The sequence below is a fragment of the Prinia subflava genome, chromosome 1 (assembly GCF_021018805.1).
Source record: "Prinia subflava isolate CZ2003 ecotype Zambia chromosome 1, Cam_Psub_1.2, whole genome shotgun sequence".
Classification (NCBI taxonomy): domain Eukaryota; kingdom Metazoa; phylum Chordata; class Aves; order Passeriformes; family Cisticolidae; genus Prinia; species Prinia subflava.
In genome coordinates, this window is record NC_086247.1 from 1,842,592 (window position 1) to 1,852,025 (window position 9,434).

Genomic DNA, 9,434 nt, shown 5'->3' on the forward strand with positions numbered 1-9,434 from the left:
GGGATTAAAAAGGCATAAAATAATCCAGGGAGCAATTGTGGCAGACAAAAATTATTCACAGATTTAATTATGCCCATCTGCATAATCATCCTCAAGGACACAGGTCTGTGGCTAAATCCCCCTCACACAGCTCCTGGGTTGCCCACTGATCCCGAGGGAATCTTTTCACTGGGAAAAGCTGTTGAAAGGTCTGACCACCCTCCTGGAAACCTCAGCTGGCTCCGATCCTCATCCATCCCCAAAAAGATTCGGCACCACAGACTTCCCAGAGAACGATGGATGCTCCTCCACCAGCTGGGGGGATAAAACACCCTTCAAATGTCAGATGAGCAGGAGCTGGCAGGTGAAATATCTCCCTCCCCGGGGACATTTGTGACTCGGCAGGGTCTCCTGACTCACAGCGGTGCCCGGGGGGCTGCAGCCTCCTCCTCCTCCTCGGCGGGGGCAGGCAGGTGGGCCAGGCAGAGCCCCGGCCCCGCCGGGAGAGAGGGATGCTCTCAGCTCTGACTCATCCCTGCGCTGCCTTCCGAGGGAGAGGCAGCAGCGTTCCGAGGGTGGGAGTCGCTCTGCTATTTTCTGTTTACCGGCTCTGCTCGCTGTCATTTCCCACCTGGGGGGAACCACGGGTTTGAAAGCCAGAGTGCAGCATTTTGTGGCTGGAACATTAGTGGGGGTTTTTTTGTTGTTATTTTTATTTTATTTTAATTTATTTTATTTTATTTTATTTCATTTCATTTCATTTCATTTCATTTCATTTCATTTCATTTATTTTATTTTATTTTATTTTATTTTATTTTATTTTATTTTATTTTATTTTTTAAAATTTTATTTAATTTATTTATTTATTTATTTTAATTATTTTTTTATTTTCTTCCTCTCCTGATCCAGGGTGAAAGTTTGGCGCCGGCAGGAGAAGCTGGAAAATGGAGAATGGGAGAGGAAAATCTTATTTTGGGCAGGGAGGGGAGATGTCACTGTTATTTTACTGTCCAGAGGGTTTATTGGCACCTGTTAACTTGAGAAATATATGGGGAAGGGGGGAAAATGAGGCTTCCTTGCCCTCCAGATCCTGGCTGGATGTTTGATCCTGCACACCAATGTCATTCCTGCCACACAGGACCCAGATAAGCTCCCAAAAGTCCCTTCAGGTCAATGTTTCTGTGCCTCAGAGCTGTCAATCTTCCCATCAAACTTGGTGTCACTCAGGTCCATTTCCCGCTGGATGCATTATCCGTGGAGAATCAATTGCATGACTCGGGGCTGGGTTATTGATGCCATTATCTTGTTTACGGCTTCTGGATGTTTCTGGCTTTAAGGCAGTGCCCTTCTAACACCCGAGTCAAAGAAAAGTCCAATCATTCCCATATTTCAGATGCCAAAATGGATCCACTCAGGGTTTTTGCTCCACCAGGCTTGTGTTGTTTGCAGGCCTTGATCCTGTTCTGTGTTCTCTGGGAATGCCATAAAATGGTTTTGCTTGGAAAGGACTTTAAAGATCAACCTGTTTTAATTCTCCTGCCATGGGCTGGGACACCTTTCACTAGACCAGGTTGTCCCAAGCCCTGTCCAGCTTGGCCTTGAACACGTCCAGGGATGAGGCTGCCACAGCAGCAGCCTGTGCCAGGGCCTCCCCACCCTCACAGGGAAGAATTTCTTCCTCATACCCCAGCTAAATCTGCCTTCTCTCACCTTAAAGTCATCTCCCCTTGTCCTGTCACTGTTTGCCACTGCAAAAAGCCCCTTTCCATCTTTCCTGCATCCCCTTTTAGGTACTGAAGGCCACAGTAGGGTCTCCAGGACAGCTGGTGAGCAGGTACTGAAAGTTCTCAGACAGCCTGAGGACTTGAACCTCATCTCTTGTCTAACTCCAAGAGCAAAATCCAATTTACATCTCACATGTCTCCAGCAGCAAACTTTTATAGGAGTAGGCTGGCTTAGCCTGGAGAGATTTTCAGACCTGGATCCTAAATGGAAACCTCCCAACAGTCTGGTGTTACCTGCCTGACTTCCAAACAGATTTGGAGGCTCATGCTTCCCCTTTCCCCACAAGTCCTGTGCAAGCCCCTCCAGCTGGCACTCAGATCTTGGCAGGGAATGTCTGTCTACCCAGGAATGCTCATTGTGCACGGCAGCTGCTGCCAAATTCACAGCTGGGGCTTAGCCGTGAGCAGGAGTGGAATTTTGGAGGAGAAACCACGGGAAGTTGCAGCACATACCCCACATGTGAAAGGGGTGAGCACCTGGAGGAGTTTCCTCAGGTTTGAAACACAATTCCCAGTGCTGAGACACAGCTGCACGTCAGGATTGGACCAGAGCTGTGATAGCCAGGAAAATGCAGAACCTCCCATCCTCCACACATTTCCTTGCCATGGGCCATAATCCTTTTCCACCTCTCACACCCAGGATTTTCTCCTTGTTAGAGATTACCTGGGGTTTTTTTGGTTTTTTTTTTATGGACAAAGAATGAAGCTCAGTCATTCACCCAGACTTAAGACTGCATAAAGCTTTGGATCCCACTCTTGATGCAGCCAGATCTAATGGGCACTCAAATTCCTGAGTGCTGCCTCCAGCTCTGGGGTCCCCAGCACAGGAAGGATCTGGAGCTGTTGGAGAGAGTCCAGAGGAGGCACCAAGGTGATCAGAGGGGTGGAGCAGCTCTGCTGTGAGGGAAGGCTGGGGGAAATGGGATTGTTTGGAACAAAAGAAGGCTTGGGGTGACCTAATTGTGGCCTTCCAGTACCTGAAGAAGCTGAACAGGGAATAAAGAGAGGAATTATTTACTAGAGCATGGAGGGACAGGACAGAGCTTCAAACTGAGAGTAGGATTGGGTATTAGGAAGGAATTCTTCCCTGTCAGGGTGATGAAACCCTGGCACAGGTTGTCCAGAGAAGCTGTGGCTGCCACATCCCTGGCAGTGTCCAAGGCCAGGTTGGATGGAGCTTGGAGCAGCCTGGGATGGTGGAAGGTGTTCCTGCCATGGCAGGGGGTGGGAATGAGGTGATCTTTGAGGTCCTTTCCAACCCAAACCATTCCATGCTTGTTTCTCAGGTTGGATGCTCCTTGCATTGGAATGAAGCACAGGAGTGAACTGAGGACCTTCAGCTGCAGGAGGAGCTCTCAAGGGAGCTAAAGATGCTCCAGCTTTTTCCTCCATCTCCACATGTCCTGGAGCCTTGCAGGATCCTGGTGTAAACTTAGGGAAACCTTGTGGTTTCTCTGCTTTCTCTTCTGAGCTGAGGGAAGCCAGGGGGTGTCACCTCTTGGAGGTGTCCATTGCCTGCAATCCCAGATTTATCCTCACTCTACACACAGATTTTGGAGTGCTTTGGATGAGGACCCTCCCCAGGTTCCCTCTGAAATCCCTGGCACAAGGAATGCTCGGGAATGCTCAGGAAATGGAGCTGTATTCCCAAGCAGCAGCACAACCAAACAACACACTCCTTGTTCTTTGCAGTTTTGGAGACTTGGATTAAAAGTCAAGTTGTTAAACAATAACATTTAGAGCATTTAGGTGGGCAAATTTCTCTTATTTTTTGATCCCAAACCCTTTACATTTAAGCACAAATTTACCCCCCAATCATCTCTAAATGCCTTTCTTTTTAAAAGTGTTGAAGACGGGGAAAATGAGGTGTTACTGGATGCATACTGGGGAGCATAAGACTTATTTATTGGAAAGGCAGCAATGAACTACATATGTTATATAATTACATAGAAGATGGCAGGATTGCAGTGTTCTGAAACAAAAAAAGTGCCAGCATTTGGAAAGAAGAGGGATGATTGGAGGCAATTGATGTAGTTTAGAGTGATTTAAGTGCAGTTAAAAAACTGCACATTTTGGTGCAATGTATGACTTAATAGTCCAAGAGAACTGAAAAGTTTTCCAGTCTGTTTTCCATGTTGGCTTCCCAGCTGATGCTCCAATAGGGAAACCTCTCATTTGTGGGGAGAGGCTGCTCCTGGCCTGGGTTTTCCTGAGATTTGTTCTCTCTTGTTTTGTTGTGTGGTCAGTCACAGCATTCCAACACTGGAATGGGTTGCCCAGAGAAACTGTGGCTGCCCCATCCCTGGAAGTGTCCAAGGCCAAGCTGGATGGGGCTTGGATAAAGCTGGGACAGTGGGAGGTGTCCCTGCTTCAAGAAATGAGGTAAAAAGTCACTTCCAACCCCAACCATTCCATGGTTCTTCTCGGAGGAGTGTTGGGCAAACTGGTTTGAATGGAGAAAGTCTGGAATCTCATCGTGTTCCAACAGATTTTGGGACAAACTGGAGCCAGAGCAGAGCTGAAGTAGCTCAGCTGGGAGAGCGTTAGACTGAAGATCTAAAGGTCCCTGGTTCAACCCCGGGCTTCAGCAGAGTTTTCCTGCAGTTTTGTGTGCCCAGGGCTGGGCTCTGCAGTGCAGGAGAGACCTGGACAGCCAGGAGGGATCCAGCCAAGGGCCAGCAGCACTGGAGGAGACTGGAGGGCACTGGAGGGGACTGGAGGGCACTGGAGGGCACTGGAGGGCACTGGAGCATCTCTGCTGTGGGGAAAGGATGAGGAGCTGGGTGCAGTGGCCTTGAGAGAGTGTGGAGTTCCCCTCCTTAGACACATCCCCGAGGGACCTGGAAGTGATCCTGGGCAAGGGGCTGTAGGTCCTGCTTGAGCAGGGCTTTGGAGTGATGCCTTAAGTTTTATCTTTCCTGTTTTTCCGATTCTGTGCTGCCCAGGGGTGCAGTTCTGAGCCTCACATTCAGTGTCACTCAGCTCTCTTCACAGAGCAGGGAGACAAAACAAATCCTTTTCCTGCTGCAGACCAGGGACAACGAGTACAACTTTCAGGCCCAAAAGCACAAACAAGGGTGGGCTGAAGGGAGAAAACAAGAAGGGTGGGATTTCACAACTTGGAGCTGTAATTGGACAATTAAACCCCAATATGCAAATGGACCAAAACTCATAAAAGTGGAGACCTCGTGACTGATTGTCCATTTTGTGACCATTTTGGACCCACCTTGGGTGTAGCCCTGGCCAGGCTCTTGTCCTGCCCAAGGTGTACCCTTAAAGGCCTTTCAGTAAATATCTGCTTTACTCTCCAGCTTTATCCAGTCTCTGTTCCAGGTCAGCCTTCCCAAAGCATCAGGAGCAGGGATCTCCATGAGTTCCCTTTGGACCTCAACCATTCTGAGCCTGTGAAGGAGGGAGAGGGTTTTACAATTCCAGTACTTCAGCAAAAATTGTGATACAAAGGGATTTTTGTTGCTTTCACTGCCTGTTCCCAGTCCTATGCCAGAGAATTCCCTGAGAAGAAGTGGAAAGGTTGACCCACAGGCCTAGCAGGAAATCAGAACTGGATTTAGGGAATAGGAAAAACCCCTTATCCATGAAAGTGGTTTTTAGCATCAATCACAACTGATCTTGAAGCAACCCCTCTCCCTAAAATTTGTATTTTCCAGGCTAAAGTGTTCCAGTGTGTTCCCCTGTTGTTTATAGGGAAACAAACCCCAATATCAGGGCTGAAGTAGCTCAGCTGGGAGAGCGTTAGACTGAAGATCTAAAGGTCCCTGGTTCAACCCCGGGCTTCAGCAGAGTTTTCCTGCAGTTTTGTGTGCCCAGGGCTGGGCTCTGCAGTGCAGGAGAGACCTGGACAGCCAGGAGGGATCCAGCCAAGGGCCAGCAGCACTGGAGGAGACTGGAGGGGACTGGAGGGCACTGGAGGGCACTGGAGGGCACTGGAGCATCTCTGCTGTGGGGAAAGGGTGAGGAGCTGGGTGCGGTGTGGAGTTCCCCTCCTTAGACACATCCCCGAGGGACCTGGAAGTGATCCTGGCAAGGGGCTGTAGGTTCTGCTTGAGCAGGGCTTTGGAGTGATGCCTTAAGTTTCAGTTTTCCTGTTTTTCCGATTCTGTGCTGCCCAGGGGTGCAGTTGTGGGCCTCACATTCAGGGTCACTCAGCTCTCTTCACAGAGTAGGGAGACAAAACAAATCATTTTCCTGCTGGAGACCAAGGACAACGAGTACAACTTTCAGGCCCAAAAGCACAAACAAGGGTGGACTGAAGGGAGAAAACAAGAAGGGTGGGATTTCACAACTTGGAGCTGTAATTGGACAATTAAACCCCAATATGCACATGGACCAAAACTCATAAAAGTGGAGACCTCGTGACTGATTGTCCATTTTATGACCATTTGGGGCCCACCTTGAGTGTAGCCCTGGCCAGGCTCTTGTCCTGCCCAAGCTGTATCCTTAAAGGCCTTTCAGTAAATATCTGCTTTACTCTCTAGCTTTATCCAGTCTCTGTTCCAGGTCAGCCTTCCCAAGGCATCAGGAGCAGGGACCTCCATGAGTTCCCTTTGGACCTCAACCATTCTGAGCCTGTGAAGGAGGGACAGGGTTTTACAATTCCAGTACTTCAGCAAAAATTGTGATACAAAGGGATTTTTGTTGCTTTCACTGCCTGTTCCCAGTCCTATGCCACAGAATTCCCTGAGGAGAAGTGGAAAGGTTGACCCACAGGCCTAGCAGGAAATCAGAACTGGATTTTGGGAATAGGAAAAACCCCTTACCCATGAAAGTGGTTTTTAGCATCAATCACAACTGATCTTGAAGCAACCCCTCTCCCTAAAATTTGTATTTTCCAGGCTAAAGTGTTCCAGTGTGTTCCCCTGTTGTTTATAGGGAAACAAACCCCAATATCAGGGCTGAAGTAGCTCAGCTGGGAGAGCGTTAGACTGAAGATCTAAAGGTCCCTGGTTCAACCCCGGGCTTCAGCAGAGTTTTCCTGCAGTTTTGTGTGCCCAGGGCTGGGCTCTGTGGTGCAGGAGAGACCTGGACAGCCAGGAGGGATCCAGCCAAGGGCCGGGAGCACTGGAGGGGACTGGAGGGCACTGGAGGGGATTGGAGGGGACTGGAGGGCACTGGAGCATCTCTGCTGTGGGGAAAGGATGAGGAGCTGGGTGCGGTGGCCTTGAGAGAGTGTGGAGTTCCCCTCCTTAGACACATCCCCAAGGGACCTGGAAGTGATCCTGGCATAGGGGCTGTAGGTCCTGCTTGAGCAGGGCTTTAGACCTCGACCAGTCTGAGCCTGTGAAAGGGGGACAGGGTTTTGCAATTCCAGTACTTCAGCAAAAATTGTGATATAAAGGGATTTTTGTTCCTTACATTGTTCCCACTCTTATGGCACAGGCTGCTCTGTAAATTGGTGGTAATGCTGAGCCACTGATGTGGGGGCTGTTTAGTCTGGAGTCAGTCCAGAGGAAACCACAAAGATTGTTAGAGAAATAAAGCTCCTCTGCTATGAGGAAAGGCTGGGTTTGTTCAGCCTGGAGAAGGGAAGGCTCCAGGGAGACCTCAGAGCCTCTTCCAGTGCCTAAAGGGGCTCCAAAAGAACTGGAGAGAGACTTTGGAAAAGGGCCTGGAGTGTCAGGAGAAGAGGGATGGATTCAAACTGACAGGGGGCAGGGTTAGATGGGATATAGGGAAGGAATTCTTCCCTGGGAGAGTTGTGAGGCCTGGCACAGGCTGTCCAGAGAAGCTGTGGCTGCCCCATCCCTGGCAGTGTCCAAGGCCAGGTTGGACAGAGCTGGGAGCACCCTGGGATAGTGAAAGGTGTCCCTGCCCATAGTAGGGGTGTTGGAACTCGATGATCTTTGAGGTCCCTTCCAACCCAAACCATTCCATGGTTTTATGATCCTCTGAGGACGTCACTGGTGCCTGACCACCTCTGCCAGGCAGTGTTCCAGGTGTTGAGCAGCACCAGCCACAGCTGCAGAGTCGTCACTACCAGCAGAGCTCAGCTCCTTGCCAGAATTAATGATTTGAGTCTGCTTAATTAAAGGTTCCTCCCATTTGCCCTGAATGTTAACCCCTCCTCCAGCCATGGAATTGCACAGGAGCTCTCTGAGCTCACTTCTTGCCTTTAGTAGTGACATTTTGTGTCAGTGAGGCACTGAAGGGGGGGTTGGATCTTCTTCTCCCTTCACTGTTGCCCTCTCCCCAGAAGAGCAGAAACAAGGCTTTGACATCACATTACATAATTTTCTTCTTATGAGCCCTTGCAAACATGTTTATCGCAGAAAGAAATTGAAAGAATCTTGGAAATAACTTGAATTTCAAAGAAAAGGAAAAAGAGAAAGCCTGCCTGAGACAGATTAAACCTCATGATTCATCAACAGGAGAGCTGAGATGAGACCTGAGAAAGACCTGCTCTACCCCCTGTAACACATTTCTGAAAAGTAGAGGTGGCAGGGAAGCAGTGGTGAGTGACGCTGTTGTGGAAAAATGGGTGTAAGTGCTGGGAAAACAACCCAGTCGGGGAATACAATAATCCCTGGAGACCAGGACAGGCTTGGCAGCCCATTCCCACCCACTCTCGTGGTTATCCATGACTTGGAGTGGCTGCGGGGGGCTGCCAGGTGGGAACTTTTGAGGTATTTGAGATATTATTCCTTCTTTTGCAGAGCCACAGTGTGGTTCCAGATGGATCTGGGCGTGGGTGTTGCAGTGCAGAGAAGTTGTCTCGCCCCTCATTTGCAAAAATCTACAAATAAGAAAAACCTCAGGGTCCTGATCTCTCCCATGGCAGCCCCTCGTTCCATCTTGTTTTCTGCTTGGCTCTCCATAACCCCAAAATCTGGGATTATTTCCTCTGCATACAGACTGGGTGTCAAGGACAAAAACGCTTCAGGAGCTCCAGGGATTGCAGAGATTGGATTCAAGCAGGAAATAGAACAAATTTCCCGGGGCTTTTTCCTGCCCGTGGCTCGGATGCCTGGGAAAAGGGGATGGATTGACAGAGGAATGGTCGTAAGGCAGCAGAAAAGAGGGACTGACGTCAGAGCTCCTCATTTCCATCTCTACGTCACCTAGCAACACTCCAGATAAGGACCGAACTTCCGAGACGCGGATTCCCCGGGAATTTTCCCATTAGGTGGCACCACTGGCCTTGGGAAGGCTTTCATCTGCTCTGGCTCCGTCCAGCCTGGATCCAAACGCGTGGATCTCCCTCCCCAGAAATTCGGAAACAGCTGCAAGTGAATCAGATTTGTGAAGACCTGAAAGTGCTGCGGGTTATTAGTTGTAATAAATTTGGAGAGAAACTTTTGATAGGATCCAACCTATCTTTGCACAGGGGTTAATACAGATTCTGGAAAATCCCAGAGAGAGACAAAATCTGGCTGGTCTTGGCATGAATTAAATGATCCTGAAGGTCCTTTCCAAACAAAAAAAAAAACCCCAAAATAAAAAAATAAAACAAACAAACAAACAAAAAACAAACAAACAAACAAACAAAAAACCAAAAAAAACCCCAAAAAAACACAAACAAACAAACAAAAAATTATGATTGGGTGAGTTGTAGAGATTTGCCCTTTTGGCCTCAGAGAAGTAGGTGAGATGAATCCCACCCCAGGAACCTTTTCAAAATTGCTGTGTTTTACAGAAAAAAAATGTCATGCCAGA

General features: G+C 48.8%; 1 long non-coding RNA gene and 3 other non-coding genes across 5 annotated transcripts in view; 3 read left to right on the forward strand and 1 right to left on the reverse strand.

The window, feature by feature from the left end:
• Nucleotides 1-3,654: 3,654 nt before the first annotated feature.
• The window catches only part of LOC134554570 (uncharacterized), a 31,113-nt gene continuing 25,333 nt past the window's right edge, over nt 3,655-9,434 (reverse strand). For both annotated transcript variants that reach the window (XR_010081287.1, XR_010081286.1), the window contains one exon: nt 3,655-9,001. This is a non-coding gene — a long non-coding RNA (uncharacterized LOC134554570). The remainder of the gene's footprint in view (nt 9,002-9,434) is intronic.
• On the forward strand, nt 4,281-4,353 carry TRNAF-GAA (transfer RNA phenylalanine (anticodon GAA)). Its single transcript has one exon. It is a non-coding gene; the product is annotated as a tRNA-Phe (tRNA).
• On the forward strand, nt 5,491-5,563 carry TRNAF-GAA (transfer RNA phenylalanine (anticodon GAA)). Its single transcript has one exon. It is a non-coding gene; the product is annotated as a tRNA-Phe (tRNA).
• Nucleotides 6,676-6,748, forward strand: TRNAF-GAA (transfer RNA phenylalanine (anticodon GAA)). The gene has a single exon. It is a non-coding gene; the product is annotated as a tRNA-Phe (tRNA).